General features: G+C 41.7%; 1 long non-coding RNA gene across 1 annotated transcript; it reads right to left on the bottom strand.

Annotated features, from left to right (window-relative positions):
- Positions 1-2,962: 2,962 nt before the first annotated feature.
- Positions 2,963-22,077, bottom strand: LOC122664071. Its single transcript, XR_006333276.1, has 3 exons — positions 21,789-22,077; positions 20,872-20,877; positions 2,963-2,974 (listed from the first exon to the last, which is right to left on the bottom strand). It is a non-coding gene; the product is annotated as an uncharacterized LOC122664071 (long non-coding RNA).
- Positions 22,078-22,308: the final 231 nt, after the last annotated feature.

The following is a 22,308-nucleotide window of genomic DNA, read 5'->3' as shown; positions in this document are numbered from 1 at the left end:
GGTGGTTTGCACCATAGCGGTGAGTTGCACCAGAAGAAAAATAATGGTCTACCGACCGTAATGGTGATTTGCACCATAATGGTGAGTTGCACCACAATGAAAAAATAATGGTCTACCGACCATAATAGTGATTTGCACTATAGAGGTGAGTTGCACCACAAGGAAAATAAAAGTAATTGTACAGCGACTAGAAGGAGGATGAATGATGTTGACATCAAGAGGCAAACAGAAAAAAAAAATCATCTACAAATAGATAAAGGGATGAAAATCTTATTGTTAAATGTACAGAAGTTTACATTGCCAAAATATACAAGAAAATGGTTACAAATACATAAGTCTCGGACACTAAGGATTGGGAGCAGTTGACCTGAAAGGTTCTCATGAGGAGGAAAGAAGGGCAAAGAAATGGAAGAAGGCTCCAATTTGACATCTTCTACTGGGACTTTGGGGTTGAAACCTAGATCTATATTCCCCCACTTAAAGTAGGGGGCAGCCTTCTTCACCTTGTTGTATAGTCGATGAGCACCTTCCAAGGCCTTATCTTCACAAAAGCATTAGAACACCACTGACTTCAGGAGATGGTCAATAGCCAGGTTTGCTGCAGAGTACCTCTCAACCCAAAGATAGTTAGCAACGTTGTCGACAATATCCCTAGCAAAGTCAAGTCTCCACAGCAGATCATTCTCCCACCTTTCAAGTGACTTGTAGTAGTCCAGCTCCTCTTCAAGACATGTTTTGAATTTCCTCAACGCAGCGTTTAAGGATTCATATACCCTTAGCCGAGCATGAAGTTCCTCTTCTCGATTTGCCCCATTAGATTGCACACCGGGCATGGTAAGATAACCCTATATACAGAATTCAAAGGTCATGTTTGGATTTTGCAAGTACAAAAGTGGATAGAAAATAAATATCAGATGAAGGCGAGAAAAAACTTTTCATTAAAGTAAACTGTGGAGTATAAGGGCAAGACAATAGCCCAACAAAAAAAAAAGAGCAAACAAGATAAGGGATGAAGCAAAACTAGAGTTGGGGTATTTGTGCCCGGATCCTGAGCATCAGAAGTGGACTTCTGGGTATCTTCAATTGGGGTGGAGGAAGATTCCTTCGACTTGGCAGAGCCCTCCTCATCTCCTTCCTCCATAATTTGAGCACGCTCAGCTTCAGGGGCAGAAATCTTCCCACCAGCACTACAGCGCTCCTCCATAGTTCCCATGGACTTTGCAGCGCTAGAGAAAGTATGTGGTACCGGGATCCTCACCTCTCCCTTGGAAGGTAATGGAACGAAGGAGCCATCCTCTAGCTTGGAGAGCATACTCTCCACCCCCTTCATGCCCTTAAAGTTGAAGGTGGGATTGTTGGATGTAACGTTTATGTATCCATCAAACCCAATTTAATTTGATTAAATTAATTAATTTAGTTTTATTTAATTATGTGCTTGCCATAATTGTATATTGCATCTGCCCAATTTAAGCTGTTTTGTTCACAACTACGGATAGATTTGGGCAATCTGTTCTATGGTTGCTATATTTTACATTTGTACAATAGTGATTGGACCAAAATGTAAATATAGGCACATTTCATGTTGAACATGATCCACGGGGATTTCCAAATTATTCACCGTCAAGTTATAGTTGCAATGGAAATCTTCGATAGATATTTTCTCTATACTAGAGAGACACTTGCTATTTTATTTATGTTCTGTACATTTATGGTGTGTCAATGGTTGATGTCTACTGAAAGGAGTGGCTAAATATCGACCGCTTGGTGTGCATAATGTAAATAGTTATGGATGTGATGTTCAATAAAGTTTCCACTGCCTGTAAAGGGAGAACACCACAAGAGAGTGAACGGATTTGATTGTGCCAAATCCATGGCCTTGGTATTTTGTAAAGTGTTTGCAAAGAGTATTTTATTTTATTAATATTAAATTAAATGTATTTTGGAAAAGAGTTTTCAAAGATTTTTATGGCCAATCAAACTCCTCCATACTCTCGTGATAAATTATAATGGACCGGAATTGTGGCGGTGACATTTATTCCATGGTTGCAATGGCCCATTATAGGTGTTAGTAGTGTGGGGAGAACATGTAATAAAATTACCTACCGTAAGGGGTTTTTCAGGTTACGCCTTGGTAGGATCGTCTTTTACTGTGATTTTGGATAAGTTTTATCCTTATATACAATTTAAGCTAATCTTATGCACTTGGTTAGATCTGGACCGTAGGTTTGCCACCTCCTCAATTAGGTTTATATATATATAAAGAGATCTAAGGCAAAGATGATTGATGATGATAGAGAAAAAATCATTAGAACAATTTGCACAAAAATGTGGGAGAGCTTAGAGAGAGAGAAAAAGAGAGTCTTCTTCTTCCTTAAGCACTATTGCCCATTGGAGGTGAAGCAAGCTTGGGAGATTTTTTTTAAGTGTTGCATTCCTTTGGATGAACACATTATTTGAGTGTTCTAGGTGACCTTGCTCTTCCCTTGAGGTTAGTACATTAATGTGTTTATTGAGATCCTTGCATGCTCATAAAATCTTGTGATTACATGAGAATCCCATCGCTTCCGCCGCCACTAACAGGGATCTCTTTCCTTCACTTGCCTCCAGAAGGCATATGCACATTGCATGGAAACCTTGGAGGAAGTCTTCAGATGCTCCCATTTATTCTCTTCGGAGGCAATATAGGCTTTCACCACTTGACTCTCGACCTCCTTTGCAGAGTTCTCTGCTCTCTCCAGCTTGATCTTTAGGTTAGAGACCTCCACCTTCTAGGCCTCTACCAGGTGGATCTTCTTCTTTGTCTCCTCCTCGGTCGCCTTTTGTGGTCGGGTACAATCAATGGCGCGATTCTCTGCTATATCCCGGGCTTGCTCAGCTGCCACCCGAGTAGCCTACCACCCGTCTTCGTCGATGTCAGTGCCTTAACTTCTTGATTGAGTATTTGGATCTGCTGATCACGATCCTCACAGATCTGCTGCAGTTCCTTATACTCCCCATCAAGTTTATTGTACACAGAGGTATTCCTCCTCTTTCGATGTACAACTACAGCGGCGTAGGCCAACGCCTAGAAATCAGAGGGAGTTAGAAAGATAAAGAAGACTCAATAGCAGTAAAGTGTGATAAGAAAATGGGGATTACTCCATAAGCCTGAGCAAGGGCATTGCTCTCCAAGGAATCATCATCCATATTGGAGATTGCATCCTGATCAGCTGGTGGGATGTAGTTGAACACCATCTGCTTAGCAACAGTGGCATCACCTAAAACCTTTTGGTCGACCCATACCGACCATTTTGGAACAAACATGTCCAGAGACATTTTTTCCTTACCCTTGGACTTGTTCAATGTGTCCTCAGGTAAATGGGATCCACTTTTTAGATGCTGGGGAGGGACATCATCCCAAGCACCACGGTCTAAGGTTTTGATAGTCACTGAGAGCGCCTTCTCCCTACTGTCATGGTGACCACGACTCTCAGAGACTTTTTAGCTCTCAGGGACTTCGGTGGGCGAACCATCTCTCTTCTTGCACTCCTTCCTGGGGGGGTCCCCCCATGCATGGCTGGAGATTGCATCCTCTTCTTTTCTAGTGGCTGGGAAAGGGTCACTTTGTCCCCGATGATTTGGATGTTCTCCTCGGCGATGAAATCCATCATGGAATCCAAATCAAAATCCACTTCATCAAAGTAGTGAGGCAAGGTCAATATAAAGAAAGAGGATACAAACACACACAAAGGATACTCACAGTCTTACCCTTTTCCAAGCAAGACATTTCTAAGGCATCAATATCAACAAGTTCCATTGGACTCTTAGAATCTATTATCAACTGGAGGTTTTTTCAATCCTCGTCGTCGAGGAATAGAGTCTTGTTCCAAGCAGAAGTATTGGGCAAGCACCACTAACTAGAAAATTGTATCCCGAACACAATGCCCAAGAACCTTTGTTTCCAAGCATGGATGAAGGAATTTTACTCATGATCGGGATGTTGGGTTCACATTGGTGGAAATAATACCATCCAGGGTGAGAGCTGAGCGAATTAAGCAGGAAACACCTGATGAATAGTATAGGGGAAGGATGTCGGCCTAACCGGGTACATCTAAGGACGAAGGTGCCAACGCACCTCCAAGAATTTCAAAGTAATTGGTTGGGGGCTACATTGTAGTGTCTTAGAAGGCATGAAATGAGCTGAGGAATGGAGGGGCAGAAACCGGCCTCGAAGGCGTAAAAAATGAGTCTGACTTCACTGGGATGCTCGGTATTCAACCTATCTTCAGGGCTAGCAACCCTAAGATCAATGGACTCCAGAATCGAGTAGATTTCTCGAATCTCCATGACATCGGACACACCTAAAACCGAAAGTATCATCTACACTCTTTCCTATGGTGGGGTTGATTTGGGGTTGGTGAATGTGACGGACCTTCCCGCGTGGGGGGGGGTAGATGACTTCTTCGGAGGGGTACAAGAAGAGGTGCCAGAGGAAGCACCAGATCAAGTGCAGTGTACCACAACAAGCCCCCTAGAGGGGACCATGGCAGCACCCGTAGTCACTGAACCATGGTATAATCGATCAGATTCCTCAAATAAAGAGGTAGTGTCCCGCATAGTTTTAGAAATGGAATCAAAGTCAGAAAGGGGAAGAGAAGAACTTACTTGATCAAAGAGGAATGTAGTTGAAGAAAGAGCGATAAGCAAAAGGCTTCGAGAGATGTAGCAAAAGTAAAAAATCAGAAATCCTGAGCTTCAGATCTTGGAAACGATGAAGAGAAGAAAGGCCTCAGTAAGTTAGAACCTTATATACCCTAGGGGAAAAAGTTGGACGTCTCGGATCAATCCAACAAGCACTATTAGACAATCACGATGCAATAAAAAATTCGAAGTGGGAACATGATGAACACGTGTCAAACCCTTAAGAGATGCTTCGACGACAAGGTAATGCCGGGAGCTTAAAAACTTCAAATTTGAACTTTATGATGTCATTTCAAGTCCCCTCAAAAGAAGTGAAATCCAGAAGATATTTTGGACCCACATGCTAGAGACGGCAAATGGTGGCATACTTTTGGAAACCCACGTTTCAACTTCATATCCAAGGGTATAATCGTCAACAACAAAGACACATTTCAGAAGTGAAATAATTTTCTTTTTCGAAGCGATGTTCGGCAATATCAAATACCAGCAAGGTTAGATAAAAATGGGCATCAACAAAGGTCTACAACGAAGATAACCGATAACCGATAACCGAGCATGATGATCACTATAGTGATACTCGGAAGTATTGTGAAGTCCTCCCTACGCTTTATCTAAGACAAAGGGAGTAGGGGGCAAATGATACACCATATTTTATCCACCCAGTCCTAAGGCGACACCGGGAAGCTTGAAGCCCAAGAAACACATTCTGTCCAAGACTCGCATATCAAGTGCAAGGTGGTTAAACTGGTATAGATACATCAGCAGAGACAGTTAAAGAATCCTGAAGGCGTTAGGAATGGTAACTGTAATCCATGTATGGAAAGACTCCTAATTACTGAAAAATAGCAAAAGATCACTCCTACACGAAGTATCCTAAACCGAGAATGACTTAATCTCTTAACGAAGAAGGAAACCTATCGGGAAGATCTTTGTAAAGGGGATTAGGATGAAATTGTATAAATAGAGGCCCTTGAGCCCCAGATTAAGGCAATCAATCAATTGAGAAATCAAGAAATTTTCAAGAGAGTTCTTTGTTTCCATTACTAGTTTCAGTGTTGCAGAGAGGGAAACCTCATAGCGGAATAGTATCTTTCTTTGTGCAACATTTATGCTTAACTATTAATGGATAATAGGGTTCGTAAAGATTGCTTACGATTGAATGTCAATGGATAATAGGGTTATAGCCCCTCGTTCTCACACCTCTCTCATATAACAAAGAATGAACCCTCGTTACAAATTTATAGCAAAACTTACATAGGCACACATTACCAAAATACCCCTGTAGTCCTAAAAAGTTTTTATTTGGGGCTGTCACCCCAAAACCTCGCCAATTTGTCAAGGACCCAGTAATGAAGATAACACGTAAGGTGGACTGATTCCTCCTGGGCTCAGGGCCTCGGGCCCTATAGCCTTTTAATGGCCATTCAAAATTATCCCACAAACACAATTGATGAAATACAAGAGATCATACCCCCAACACATCATGACCCTAACTACTTGCCAATAGCATTTAATTGGAGTCCAAATCTTTTGAACATATTCCAAGTAGTCTCTTTGAGTTGGGTCGTGAGTTTGAGCCCCAAAGCATGAATAATGAAAAGGCCAATCTCGGTCAGTAGTCCATGTAGTTCAAGCCAATAGACTACGGGAATGAGCTTGTCCATGGATGCCCAAGCTAGTAAAGTAATAACAGGGGAAGATGGTAGCCCAATGGTTGTTATCCTAGCATTAATAAAATGAAAACATATAATTACCATGTGCCACCTTGTTTGGTATCCAATGTTTGTCATCCAATTTGGTATATGATTAGCCTCACCTCCCCCTTTCCACCTATAGATTTTAAGCCAAACGAATGTGAAATTAAATACAAAGCACTGGGATAAGACAGAAATTTCAAAAAAGGAGCAGGATGCTAAAGTAATTTAAAAGCTGAAAAACAAGGTAAAAGATCCTATACATTATTAGGTGGATCAATATAATTGAGTTGGACCATCAAATTTGACTTGAGAGCAGTTTTGGGGAGCGTACTATCTATCCACCATGTTATATTAGCGACATTTATCGCTCCCAATGGCCTAAAACTAAGTTGGCAAAAAATAGCACACGTGTAAAATTAGCACCCCACACAGGTTGTAAGTTTAGGGTGCCAAGGTGAACCACCTGATGATAGTCTTTTTTTTTTCTTTGAGGGGGGGGTATCACTCCCCTGTACTTGCCCTACGATTATTCAAACTCTCCTATACATTTTTTTTTCTGATTCAATCCCCTAGAAATCCAGGCATTTATTTTGTTAAAGATCAGTAAGAAATTATATTAATATGAAGAAAAAATGATGTATAGAGAAAAAAAAATCTAGGCATCCCTAGACAAAAAAATACATAAATAGAAAATATAAGGAAGACATTGAGGAGAGGCTCCACCTACGACATAGCCATCACCAAAAGACCTCAACTCCACAGTTGATTTTTCACCATACCTTCAGCACTACCATCAGCATGAAAAAAACCAATCAATAGAAGACAAATCTGAATCTGAGTCTTCCCTATCCATCCCAAGAAACTTCTGTCTAAATGAAACCAGAGCAGTCATCCCAAGAATAATTCAATCTCAAAGAAGCCGCTTTCTTTGCAAGCAAATCCGCAACTTGGTTTACTTCCCTATAATGATGGGAAATTTTCCAAGAGATAGATTATAGGAAATCTGCAATGAACAACATTACTGCAAAAAGGACAAGGAATAGATTGAGGCTACGGCACTGTATAACAACCACCAAATCACATTCAAACTGCAAGACCGAGAGAGAGAGACTGAAGTAAATATTTGTATTGATTGTCAAGCCCAGCCATAAGCGTGAGAATTGTATAGTTGTATACAAGAGTGGTGAGATCCTTGGTAATGATTCTCAACAAAGAATTTACTATGTACATCACATGCAATATGGAAAATCTTCCTATTCTATTCACATGAAATAAAAGGTAATTATGGGTTGCCGATCTTGTGATGCGCAAACGAGGAAACACCAAGTATGAAAGGTATTGCCAAGGAAACCGAATATAGCTTGCCAAGTAAAGATGGCAGTGCTATATTCGGCTGATACACCCTCGTAAGCTTAGGATGTGATGGATCGGATCTTGAGCTTGTCACTGAGAAATTGAAACCTCTTAGATGATAGTCCCTTGCCCTTGGTGAGGTTGTCTGCAAGCTGATTGGCTGTGGAAATGAACTAAACCAAGATCTCACGTTGGACAACCTTTTCTCGAACAAAGTGATAGTCAATCTAGATGTGTTTGGTGCAGGCATGGAAGAGAGGATTGGTTGATAAATAAGTTTCCCCAATATTGTCACACCATAAAATAAGTGGTTGTGCGAGAGAGATACCTAGTTCTTTAAGTAAACCCACCAACAAGTCAATTCAGCTGCAGTGCCAGCAACTACTTTGTATTCGGCTAAAGTAAAAGACCTGGCAATGGTCCGTTGCTTGCGGGAAGACCAGGAAAGTAAATTAGAGCCCATAAAAACTACAAAACCCCCTGTGGATCGATGATCCAGTGCTATCACCCACCCAATCAACATCAGAGTACGCCTAAATGTGAGGGATGGACCGGCGGTCAATCAGAAGGCCGTGAGTTTTTGTGTGCTTAAGGTAGTGCAAGATGTGCTTCAGAAGAATCCAGTGCTCATCGGTTGGGGAGTGCATATACTGGCAGACCCTGTTAACAACATAAACCATATCTGGCCATGTGAGGGTGAAATATTGGAGGGCCCCAACGGTTGATCGGTATATTATGGCATCATGAAATAGCGTACCCTTGGGCTGCAAGCCCTTTAAGGATGTAGGCATCGGTGTGAGCATAGGTTTGCAATCTGTCATGCTAGTCTTGTGAAGTAAATCAATGATATACCACTATTGGGAGAGGAGAAGGCCCTTCGGGTGAGGCACTGCTTTAATGCCCAAGAAATAATGGAGCGGGCCAAGATCCTTGATTGAGAATTACTTGGAGAGCTGCTCAAGAAGGGCTGATACATGAGAAGCACTGCTCCCACTCACCAATATGTCATCAACATATACCAAAACATAAGTGGTAACTGTTTGAGTTAAAATAAAACCGCAAGCGTACGGGTCAATCGTAGCTACGGGTCGAACATGAGGAGATATACGCCACTCTATTTAACTAACTTAAAAGTAATGCAAAGTGAACCCAATTAAAGTGTTAAATTAAATTAATTAAACTAACAAATATCAATGCATCCTAACTCATAAGCTTCTAACAAAATTAAGGGATTAAATCGGTGTCCTAACACATGAGCATCTAACCTATCAAACTAAAGCGAATTGAAAGGAATAAAAATGCAGCCACACATACTAACCACATAAAAAGAAATAAGGGAATAAAAATGCATCCATAAACCACAATCATATAAAATTAAAATAAAAGAAATAGAGGGGGAAGAAGAAGAAGATAGAGAGAGATAGAGGAGATGGAGAATGAGATTGAGAGTTTAGATAGTAAAACCTGGATGTGCTTGCATGAATGTAATTGAAAAGCTTGAATACTTGCATAAACTTACCATGGCCTCCTCTTCTAAATCTTCAAGTCTTGTCATCAACTTAAGAACTTAGACTAGAAGGCCTAAAACCTAAACTAGAATTAAGAAATTACAACCCAATTGAAGACTTAAATTGAAATTAAAGCATAAACTAAACTTATTATAACCATTAACTAAAAATCATAAAAGCAAACTAGAACTTAGAAAAGCCAAAAATCACAAATTAGAAGGAGAAGAAGAGAAAAAATTGCACTAAGTGAATGAGCCATTATTACAAGAGAGGTAAGGGGTATTTATAGGAGGAAGAGAGGAGAAGAGAGAAGATGGAAGTGTAGGAGAAATATTCCTTAAGAAAAGAGAATATTCTCTTCTCTTTCCTCTTTTACAATGCCTTGAATCCTAAGAAAAAAAAGAAAAAAAATAGAAAGAAGAAGAAGAGCAGATTGTTTACATAGACTTTCTATTTCTAGAAAAGTAAAGTTCCAATTCTAACAAGTGCTTCCTTTTCTTTGTAGATATCTTCTCCAAGCAATAAAATCAAAGCATCTTTAATTTTTCAACCTTCCATAGATGAGAAAATATAAATCTATCCCAAGTAGAATTTCAGAAGTGCCCTTGAGAAGTTGGAGGAGAGAGAGAGTAAGGGTGATGACTAGGATTCCTTCAAGAATAAATAAAATACCCATCCTGTCCTTCAAAAAACGTGAAACATGGGATGTTTATATACGCCTCACCATTGTGTTTCTTGCGAAAAATCACCCAAAATAGACCCAAATTTCGTCCAATTCGGAGTTGGGGAGCCCAAGATATCTCAAGTTGAAGTTGGACTGTCCAGAGCCTTCCAAATGGAATCTTTCGGGTACAGTAAAGTAACTTCTAATAATTCGTTAAGGCCCCTGGAATCCGAACTTCCCCTTCACTTTGTCCCCATCCGACTATCAATAATTATAAATAAATCCCTACAGACCATTTTCGCGCGTCGTTACGAAAACGGCCATAACTTCTTCGTTTCAACTCGGAATCAAGTACCGTTTGAACCGTTACGAAGCTGACTCGATGGGCTATGCATCCATACTATTAACACCTCTAGAAAGCTTATAAACATCTCCTTAGTATCATCTCCTCTATTTTCACAATAATTCACCTAAACCCTGAAAAGCACAAGAAAGCACCGAGTAACTCTGTCCAATGTGGTAAAATGTATGCTTTATGCCCTAAGATTTCAAACATAAATGTGCTCATCAGTGGCAATGCCAGTAACAAAGATAAAAAGTGACAGATCAGTTTGCAATACCCGAAAACCCAACTGAAGTAGTAACTGTGATAGGCGATGAAACCAAGCTCGTGGGGCTTGCTTGAGGCCATATAATGAGCGATGCAAGTGGCAAACATAGTCTGGATTATTGGGATCCTCAAACCCCTAAGGTTGAACCACATATACCTCCTCATTAAGGATACCATAGAGAAAAGCATTGTGAACATCCAGTTGGCACATAGGCCACCCTTGGTGATGGCCAATGAAAGGATAGTCTGAATGGTCATCGTTTTCACCACAGGGATGAACGTCTCATTGTAGTCAATGCCCTACTGTTGGTGAAAACCCATTGCTACTAGGCGAGCCTTGTATCACTCAATGGTGTTGTCTGTCTTTCTTTTAATCCTGTACACCCACTTATAACCGACAACATTAGACTAAGGATTATGAGGAACAACTAACCAAGTTCCATTGCAAACCAAAGCATTAAACTCGTCAGCCATGGTTGCTCGCCAAGCAGGGCTAGTTTTTACTTGGGTGTAGGTAGTGGGCTCTACAGGGTCGGTCATTGTTGTGGTGGAGTGAGCCTGGGGTTCGGCCAAAGAAGGGAGAGGGACCGGTTGGGTATATACATAAAGGTCTAGTAAGGATTTGGCTTTTGGGGTAGGCATAGGCGAGGGAGAGGTATCCGGGGAAGGGTTAAGGGTTAACCGGCTTAAAGGGGAAGCTGGGGTAAGGGGTGATGGTCCAGTTGAGGGTGGGTGAGGGGGAAAGAGGCTGTGGGGTGGTGGTGTAAGCGGTAACAGCTGGGGTTCCACATATGATGCCTAGTAGGGACTAATGCCCAAGGGGAAGGGGGTGGGGTTGGGGGAATAGGCCCTAAAAGAGAGGGCATTTTAGAGGAAAAAGGAAAAGAAGACTCGTTGAAGCGGACATGGCGCGCAATGTAAATTCTATTAGTAGTAATGTCCATACATCTATAACTAGAGTGAGATGGACTATATCCCAAAAATACACATGGCGTGGATCGAAACTCCATTTTATGAGAATGATAAGGCCTGATAAAAGGGAAACATAAGCAACCAAAGATGCAGAGAAAATTATAATCAGGAGGGTGGTGGAAAACAAGTTCAAAAGGAGATTTTCCTCCAGTAACATGTAACGGCATACGGTTAATGAGATAAATTGTCGCCTTAAATGCAAAATGCAAATAATGCTGAGGCACTAAAGCCTTGGTAAGTAAGGCTAACCCTGTTTCAACAAAGTGTTTGTGGTGACATTCCACAGTTCCTTGTTTGTCATGGGTGTGTGGGCAGGCTACTCGATGTTGAATTCCAAGGTTAGCAAAAAAATTTGAAAGTGAGCAAAACTCACCACCCCAATCTTATTGAACGGCCTTAATTTTTTTTAAAAACTGGCACTCTACTAGCGCTTGAAATTTTTTAAAAACATCAAAAACTTCAGAACGATTGACCAAAGGATAGTACCAAATATAACGAGTATGATCATCAAAAAAAATTAAGAAATATGGAAAACCATTAACATAAATAAAATGAGAAGGTCCCCAAACGTCTGTAAAATTACATCCAAAGGAGAAGAACTACGATGGTCTGATTTAAGTAAATTAAGCCTACTAGACTTGCCAAGTTGACAAGTCGTACAAAGAGAATTAAGTGTAGAATATGAAATTGGTAACTTATTGCCACTTAAATACTACGAAGAACACGTTTATGGGGATGCCCAAGTCTTTTATACCACCTGTCATAGGAAGTACACTCAGCAATATTGGCAGAAGGCCCATAATGTGCTACTGAAAGCTTGTAGAGGTCACCACTACTCAGACCAGAAAGAAGAGTACGGCTGGTTTTCATGTCTGAAACTAAAAAAACACATTATTGTCCGGTGTAAAACATTGAACAGAGAGAAGAGATTTTTGAATATTAGGAACACAAAGCATGAGAGAACCATTGGAAGAAGGAAGAAAAGTAGAACCAGTGTGAGTAATATGAAGACTCTTACCATTTCCAACATGGGGTTGATCAGTACCTGAGTAGGCATCATAGGAGGAAAGAGACTACAAATTCGGTGTGACATGATGGGTTACACCTGTGTCTGGGTACCAAGTGATGGTAGATGGAGAGGATAGGGTAGGGGAGGCAGTGGGGTAGGTGCTAAAGTATTCGACCTTGCTAGGTTGGAGGGATGATTGGGATGAGGGTAGTAGGAATGGTATACGGATGGGTTGGGGCAGAGTTTTGAGGCTTAGAGTAGCAATTGGTTGTGTTGTGAGTATTCCTGTTGCAAAAAGTGCACCACAAGCAACCCTACTATAAAGGGCGATAACCGCAGCCACGACCACCACCACGCCCTCCTTTAGAGAACCCACGGTCAGAGGGCATATGGCTAGGTTGAGCATTTGATGGAGCATCACGAGTGACGACATTGGCGATGGGAGAAGAACCACTACTTGCATCTACTAAGGATAATTTCTTCATTGAAAAGGAATGTACAAATTCATGACTTAAAAGCAAGGAATGAAGTTCATCATAGGAAATAGGCGTGGACCTTCCCATAATCATAGGTATCACCTCATGAAAATCAGACCATAAAGGGAAAAAAATATATAGATTAAAGTCTGCAATGTAGATAGGAAAGCCAGCAGCAGTGAGTTCATCAGAAATACCTTTCGCACGTTGCAAGAACAGTGCAACCGATTCATCAGGTTTGTGTACTAAGTCTTGCAACACAAGATGTAAAAAGAGAACCCGAGTGGTAGATGCAGAAGCATAGACGATTGTCAGGGTTTCCTAGATAGCCTGACTGGTATTCTTTCCGATGATAAGTGAGAACACCTCTTTAGAGAGAGAGAGTAAATTATAATATTGCATAGGATCGGGTCCTATTGGAGCCAAATAGCAGTCGCCACTAGTTCAGGTGGGCATGGTAGGGTTCCATCAAGAAAGCCAAAGAGAATTTGGCCTTGGAGGAAGGTTTCAATCTGAGTACGCCAATACAAAAATATTTTGGGGTTCAGTTTTAAGGACAAATAATGGTGAACGTTAGGGATGGTTGGAGATGTAGATACATGGGATAAAGAAGGGTAGGCAGGGAAGAGAGGAGACCGAGCAAGGGGATAGGTTAAGGATGGGAAGATGGAGGTAGCCATGAGAGGAGAGTTGATAGTGGCGGATGGGAAGGTGGAGGTGGGTATTGGTGATAGTGGCATTTTGAGAAGGGTTAGTGGTGTCACACCCCAAACCATCCCCTAGGAGGATTGGGTAGGTGACCCGAATTGCATAATGGCAATCCGCCAAATCCCACGGATCTAGAAGCAGTACTTACGATCATGGAACAACAACCATCTCTTTACCATAGGTAAGATCAGAGTGTCGCAGATAACTACAATTTGATAATCAAAAGGAAGCATAGCAATACAGGGAAACAATGATAATATATGCATATAAAAGTTTTACATTTCCCATCAACCCACACACAAAGAAAGCAAAGAAACAAAGCTGATAAGTACAGTACTACATACAAAAACATGTACAGGGCGAGCATACTCAACCCCAAAAAAAGAAAAAGGTAAAAAATACAATAACCAAATCAGAACGAGGATAACTCCAGATAACCCAAAAGGAGTCCCCCAGCCAAAAAGTTTTCACGAACACACTTCAATGGTCTTCATCAATAACCACCAAAAATGTGTGTAGAATCGGTATGACCTTCGTCGGGGTCCACACCAACATCGTCGTAACAACCAGGACTCTCCTCCTCGAGATAGTCTGCCATGCCACAGCGGCATTCACCTACAAAATCATCTAAGAAAAACATTGTACAACAGAGTGTGAGCCCCACTGAGCTCGTGAGCAAATAACATCAATCATGTATGCATATGCAATCACAATTCACAATTCATATGGTCCTACATGATATTCAAGTCCAGTTTAATTATTAGCCACCTAGCAATACAACTAAGTCAGGTCAGTGCTACTACAATCCCCAATACATGGATCCCTGGTGCGAGCTTCTAACCCCTTCCCGCACACCCATTGAGTTGTCGGAGAGGACCAGTCAGCTCCCGCACCAGTCACCAAGGTCAGCCCGACCAGCCCTCTGTGATTAACCCGTGGGACAATCCATTTCTTTTCTCTTTTCTTTTCTTTTCTGGATTATAGCCCAGCATATAGCTCAATATCACCATTCCGGTGTTCTTTCATTCATGCACCATTCCGGTGTTCTATTCATTTCTTTTTCTGTTTTCTCATTTTCTGATGGTCGCCCCCACAGGCATCCAACACCTTAACCCCTGTTGGCAAGGGTGCATAGCACGGGTGATGAAACTCTAGCCCCATGTCTATATGACATCGTATGAGTCAGGTGGTGTCAATCGTATCCCATACTACGGGCTACCACGGGCCTCATTTCCAAGCTGACTACAACATCTAGTCTAACATTCACAATCATCATACAAGAATTCATAGTGTTGATCAACAGACAGTCATTATGCAGTGATTTGAGTAATTGAACAGAAGTAAATAACACAGCAATTATATTCAATTCTTATTAGCCGGCATCAGATCATGATTACATTTACACATATGATAGAATTATTCACTCACCTGAGTTGGGTTCTAAGACCTCAGTTGTAAACTCAGTTCCCATAGCAGTTTGATAGTGGTCCTCGAGCACGGGATCAAGTCCTAAATGTAAATCAAAAGTTGTCATGTTAAGTTGTCAGTCTGTCACTAGAAGTCATAGGGTTACCCTAAACTTACTGGGTTGACCCGGGGTTCAGTTAGTTCTCACTTGGAATCACTGGCCTTACACTGGGCCTTAGGCCATGTCCCGGTGCATCAACCAATGGCAGTGGCTCAAAGGGTAAAATGGTCATTTCAATGGTTGTACTTGACCCTAGGTCAGATCAGGTCCACAGTGTTGTCCACAGCTTGTCTGTGCTGTAGGACCAAGCACAACAGGGTTTCTTCCTCCTGCGGGGCCCACTAGGGTTCCAAAGCATCTCCAATTAAGGACAGATGTGAGGAAGGGCTTTTTGGTAATTTTCCAGCCTTCCCACAATGTCCAGGGGTCAAAGGGTGAGATCCCCTAAGTCTGTCCATCAATCCAGCCAATTTCCCTTCACTGTGCGTTGGCTCTGGGCGATGTCTGCATCGCCCAGTGGCTGTAGAATCGATATGGGCTGAGTTTCCAAGGTGGGGCCTTATGGGCTGAGCTTAATCTTGATCCTCTGCATATCAGGGGGGTTTGGTAGCCCCTGAGATGGCCCACCTATTGGTCCAATTGGATCCTCCATCAGATCCACCATCAGGCTGCCAATGGCTGCCCAGACAGCCCCAATGAATAATGTCACAAAGTTTTGTCAAGCTTGGGAATCTGATTTCAGCCACATGCAAGGCTGGAAATGGATGCTAAACAGGGTTTCACGGCTGTAACCACCTAGGGTTTGGTCTCTGCAGCCCTAGCTCATGCCCAGGGTTCCAATCCATAGGGCAACAGGGTCAACTGGCAGTGCAGGTGGGCACAGCCAGGTTTCGGCCTCAAGAACAACATATCAGTCTTTTATTTTTCTATGTAAATCTCAGATCCTCCATGCACAGGGTCTGCATGGTTCATTTGGATCAGATCTAGGCAAACCCTAGCTAGTTTGGGCTGCCCAGGAAGCAAAAACACAGGGAATATAGAGAGGGAAAAGGGACAGCAGGTATAGGGGTATGATTTATACCTGAAATGGCCTGAGAGAGGCTCAGTTGCAGGCTAAATGGGCTACAGCAGGTCCCCCCCTCTTCTTCTTCTTCTCTTTCTCTCCTTTTCCTTTTCTTTCTCTCCTCTCGGTTTCAGCAGGAAATAAGAGTGCTAAATGAGCTCAAACCTGCCTATTTATAGACCCAGCCCCAACTAAGGCTTATTTGGTCAATAAGTCCCTTTTTTTAAAAATCAGACTGATTCTGGGCAAACTGGTGGGGTCCACAGTGAATTGAGGGCATGAGGTGGTCCCTCAGACTTCCCTCTATCAGTGGAGGGTGCCCATGTTCATATTGGGTGGTCCCCACAAATAAAATCCATTAAAATATTCAAAATCAGTCACTGGGCGATGCTCTGGGCCTTGCTGCATCGCCCAGAGAATTCCAGCAAGCTGAAATTCAATGGGGCTCGCACAGGGTTTGACCCTAAGTCAGGGTATTGTCCCCACATGCCAAATAGGAGATATAACACACTTTTCACATAGGTGGGTCCCACTGTTTGGGGAGGAGAGAGATTACCTGGGATCCAAGTCATACATCAGGCTGTGAGCTGCATAATTGCAAGGGTCTGCTATCCATCTTCTGACAGGTATATAGGGAAACTTATTCATTGATCTCATTGAGTGGTGTGATGCTCCACAGTGATCCTAGTTGCCTGGACAGGGGTTCCTGCCCTTCAATAAAAAATCCAACCAGTTAGGAGCAGGGTTTGACAAGTGGAGGCTGCAACGGTTGTGTTTGTGGCAGAATAAGAAGTTGGTTTTCCCATTGGAAGCCAAGGTGTTGCGCGGCTGAATAGATAGAAAAAAAACTTGAAATAAAGAAGGATTGCTCATTGGAGCTATAATGGCTCTGATGCCATGATAGACCGAGAGAGAGAGAGAGACTAAAGCAAATATTTATATTTATTTTCAAGCCCAGCCATAAGCGTGAGCATTGTATAGTTATATACAAGAGTGGTGATAAACCAAGAATACACAGGCCAATATCGATTTGCCAGGTGGCCTGGCATAAGAGAAGGATGACCTAGGCCCGGCTACATCAAGACTCATCCGATTAATCCAGAAGGAAGAGACCTAGCAATTTACTTAAGGAACAAGACCCCCGCACGAGCCAACCATGATGTCACCACCGGGGTTTACGTCATCTTATCACTAAAGGGATCTTATCCCAAAGAGATGTGACCTTATCCGTACTCAACCCACAAGGATCTTATCTAACATGTGAGGAACACGCATATCTACCTAGTAGGGAACCTCTTCCCTACATCTCATATAGAGACACCCTACTACGTGATAGACTCTTCCACAAAGAATACTTATCACCAATAGGGACCCTCCACATTGCCATACTCAACTATAAATACCCAGGTATTCTAACCCATTATTCATCTTGAATTCCAGTAATTCATCTATTGTTAAGAGAGATCTAACTTAGGCATCGGAGAGTCCTAGGCCGGAACCACATCGGTTCTCTCTTGTCCCTGACGTCCATTTGTAGGTTGCGGCACCTGAAGGACCTACTGAAGATTTCTTAACGCAACAAGTGGTGAGATCCTTGGTAAGGATTCTCAACAAAGAATTTACTATGTACTTCAGATGCAATATGGAATTCACATGAAATATAAGGTAACTATGTGTTGCCGATTTATTACGCATAAATGAGGAAACACCAGGTAGAGAAGGTATTGCCAAGTAAAGATGGCAGTGCTATATTCGGCTGATACAATCCACAACAACTAAATCAATTCTTTTTCTTTGCGCCATAAGTAATCTATTTATTAGAGTAGAAAATTCTGCCAAAACAAATTAGAACCGTGGCCCAAAAGCTGAAACTAACAACTCATTGTCACCACTTTAAAATCATAAAAGAATATCTGTTCCACCTGCCAAACCCAAATTATCCAAAGCACATCTGTCAATGCTCAGTTTGATCCACCCAACTTCGGGATCAGCCTTCCAAATCACCACAAATGTCAAAGGAGACAAGGGAGGAGAGAAGGTGACATCATACTTCCTTGATATAACATCGTCCCCAAACCTTAACCTACAAGACATAAAACCTGTTAGTAATTTGATATCCCTCTTCATATCCTCCAGAATCGTTGAGATGTTTTTCTAGGAATCTTTGATTCTTTTATTATTCCTTTCCATGCATAACTAAAATGGAATAAGCACAAGCAAAGCATTCCATAAGTCAGTATGATCTTAAAATAAAACCACTAAAAGAAGATGAATATGGGATTTAATTACTTCTCGAGGATTGAGGCAGTTCAACATGTCCCATATATCAATTATAGTGAATCCTTGAGGTTTGGGCTAGGTTTTGCTAATGGACCACTTGCCAGCTCTAAGGAGGAATGTCTCAACCTTGTCTTTCAGGGTGGGGTACGCACCCCTAAGTGATCATATTACCAGCACTACAGGATACAAGTCAAATGAGCTAGAAGAGAATGTAATATTGAGGGTTTGAAATCAAGTAAGGAAATGAAAAGCAAGGATACATACCTCTAGTAAAAACCATGTGCCAACAACGCATTAGGTGTGTTTCAATGAGAGTGTTGGATTTATGTGTCCATTAAACCCGGTTTGTTCCGGTTTGGTTCGATTTACAATGTATTGAATCGTTTATAGATTTTGGTTTAATATCATCACATGCGATATAAACTTTTTGAGCATTATGTGTCCGTAAGTTTAACTATAAATGGTAGTCACGATTAGGGTTTGGGCTGGGCAACCTTATCATATGGTCATCGCATTGGGTATGCCTAGACATGTTGATGTTAGGGTACGAATGCAAGTGCACATAATGATGTGCATCGATGAAGAATCTACTTTGTCGATTCCCTCATGCATTATTGCCAGATGTAGGATTGGGATAGATATGCATCACCGAGACTTAGTACCTGAGAGGATCTGATCACTATGAAATGTGAACGCATTCTTTGGATCATCAATGTCAAAGATTCAAGAGAGTCAAAGCCAATGTTCTAGGAATGCACGAACATTTCATGAGTGAGAGAGTTACCCAACATGGTCTCCACTGTCCAAGTGGAGAACACTAAGATAGAGATTGTCTGTGGATGGTCAGATTAGAATCTGAATCCAGTACCATTTTAGAAATGGTTTTTGCAAAACCTATATTCACATAAAATGATAGAATATATATAGTTTTATTCGTGTTTTGGCCATTCCGATCACGTACACAGATGCTCTGATATGGACATATACTATGGAATGGGGTTTGGCAGTACATGTGGAGATGCCCTAGATTCCATAATGATGGTATTGATTAGTGGAGGATTGGTTCATAATGATTTATTATTCTGTAAGGATATAATTGTAATTTTTTAATTAATTAATTTTTATTAATTTAATGGATGTGGTACTATTTTTTATTTATCCATTAAATATAAAATAAATAATTAATTTACTATTCCCTATTAGATTTCAATTCTTCACTAATTAGAAGTCCATCAGGTTTAAACAGGCCCGAGTCAAATAGGAGAGAGAAAGAGACTCACTAGGAATCCAAGTAGGAATTAGATCCCTACTTATTCAACTGCACAAGAGGGGGGGGACACCCATTAGTCTTGGACGCTTTCTGGCTCCCTCCCCCTTGGATGGTTTTTGCTCTCTCTCTCTCTCTCTCTCTCCTTCTTGCTCTCTAGCTTTTGAGAGTGAGGGTTTTGGAAACCCAGTTTTATGCTTGAAGATCTGAAGAAATACTTGGATTGACTTGGAGAACCTTGGTTGCACCATTGGAGGTTCAAGATTGTTTACCTGGGGTGCTCATGGGAAGAAGAACCACTATCTATTCGAGGAGCAACACTTGAGGCTCAACAGGTTAGCAAATCTGATTATTCTTTTAGTGGTCAATTATATTTTTGTTATTCCATGGGATGTGAAAGAAAACCCGAATCAATTCTTTTCCGCTACGCATTCAGGTATGGGATGGTTCCCTCCTTCCATGGGATGGAAGAGAGATGTTTTTTTTTTTTTTTATTTCCTTCCTATAATTTTTATGGGACAAGAAATGAGATGGTTTGTATAATTTTTATACCAAACCATAAGTATAAAGTGTATTGGTTTCCCATGGGCAACCACGGAGGTGATATAAACACCTCATTTTGTCTTTTCCCCCGGAGGTTTCCTGTGCCGATGATGAGTATCCTCTAAGGCCTAGAGCCGATGTATGTATGGATGTAGCGTCAGCATGCACTGCTTGAATCCGTTTATTAATCGTCGATCCCCCTTGCCGAAGCTCGAACGAGAGCCTCCAAGCCCTCCAAGACCCTTGGAAAGGCTAGCCCTGACCTAGACCCCTTGAAACCAGCCTGACTCAACACAGAACTTGGTCCAAATAGCCCCTTTCACCCCTGTCGACAAGAAATGACATAGTTTGTATAATTTTTATACCAAACTACAGGTATAAAGTGTATTGGTTTCCCATGGGCAACCATGGAGGTGATGTAAACACCTCATTTTATCTTTTTCCCCAGAGGTTTCCTGTGACGATGATGAGTATCCTCCAAGGCCTAGAGCCGGTGTATCTATGGATATAGCGTCAGTATGCACTGCCTGAATCCGTTTACTAATCATTGATCCCCCTTGCCAAAGCTCAAACGAGAGCCTCCAAGCCCTCCAAGAACCCCTGGAAAGGCTAGCCCTGACCCAGACCCCTTGGAACCAGCCTGACCCAACACAGAACCTGGTCCAAATAGCCCCTTTCACCCCTATCGACATTGAAATCTAGGTCGATACTCAAAGACCCCAAGTCGACATCGACCCCACCTTCCATCGACATCGAACCATCCCATTGACTATCGAGCAAAACATCCCTACTGTCTAACCTACCTCGACATTCAGAATTTAACCATCAATAGTTGAGCCCTTTCCCTCGATGTCGAGTGTTGTTCATCAACAATCACTTGATGTCGATCTCACCCCTCCTTGATGTCGACTCCACCCCAGTTCATTGTCGAATCTATGCAAATCTGAGAAGCCAAAACTTGCCACGTTTAGCTTTGATTTTAATTCTTTTTGTGACCAAGCCTATTTTTAGCACCTTGGATGCGTATAATGGCTTCCTTAGGCCCCAAGAAACATTACCTAAGGTAGGGGTGTCAATTTCAGGCCCGGCCTGATAGAACCGACTAAGTCCACCTTACCCAGCATGTTTAGTAAGCAAGCGGTCCCAGTGTGGGGTTTTAGCCCGTCGGGTGCTCGATTGGATAGACCGATTCCAGGCCCGACCTAGTCTGCCCGGTTATTGTCCAACTCCTTAACTTTAAAATTCCCCTCCCCTTCCTGCTCCCGGTCTCCCATGTGTTGTTGTGTCAGATCTTGTTATATGTTGTTTTCCACTTCATAATCCACACATTGTATCTTATTTTAATAAGCCCATTATATTCAAAATTGACTAGATCAGAATAGGGAACCATGGATTTTCTAAAGAACTGATTAGGCTTCTATTGCCTTTCTTGCATCATCACAAAATATGATTTGCTGCTTCCCTCTCCGTGAATGCAAAATTTGAATGACGGTTCTCTCTATGCCATTAAGATACTCAGGCTTCGATTTTGTTGTGCTAACAAGAGTTAGAGCCACACTCCTAAGACTCTTGTTGGTGTCACCCACCTCCACAAGCATGGAATATTTTCCAAGAACTCCATGGATGGGTTTGGGGTTACTGCATTGGAACAGTCTATCTTCATTTTTGAAGGATAAAGTAGTTGAGCTTCTGATCACAAAAGACAATTGTAGGAGAGAAGAACAGATGGGATTTGAACACTTTCCCATACCTACAAATCCAAATAAGATTGATAATAGAGATGCAAGTGCATGCATGGCCTCATATGGAAATTCAAATAAATATAATTTTTTTTCATTACCTAAAATAGTGCTCCTGAAGGAAGGTGCCTATAGAATTTGAAGAGTAGGGCTTCAAGAAACTAAGGGTTTCACCCAGTAAAGGCCAGCCAAAGGTTACCCTTAGAGTGACACCAAACTTAAGCAACAAGGGCAAGAAATGGTTCAAGATGACACAGAGAATGAACCCAAC

Source organism: Telopea speciosissima, chromosome 6 (assembly GCF_018873765.1).
Source record: "Telopea speciosissima isolate NSW1024214 ecotype Mountain lineage chromosome 6, Tspe_v1, whole genome shotgun sequence".
In the NCBI taxonomy this organism is placed as follows: Eukaryota; Viridiplantae; Streptophyta; class Magnoliopsida; order Proteales; family Proteaceae; genus Telopea; species Telopea speciosissima.
The sequence above is the reverse complement of the archived record's forward strand: the minus strand, read 5'-3'. Positions and strand labels throughout refer to the sequence as shown.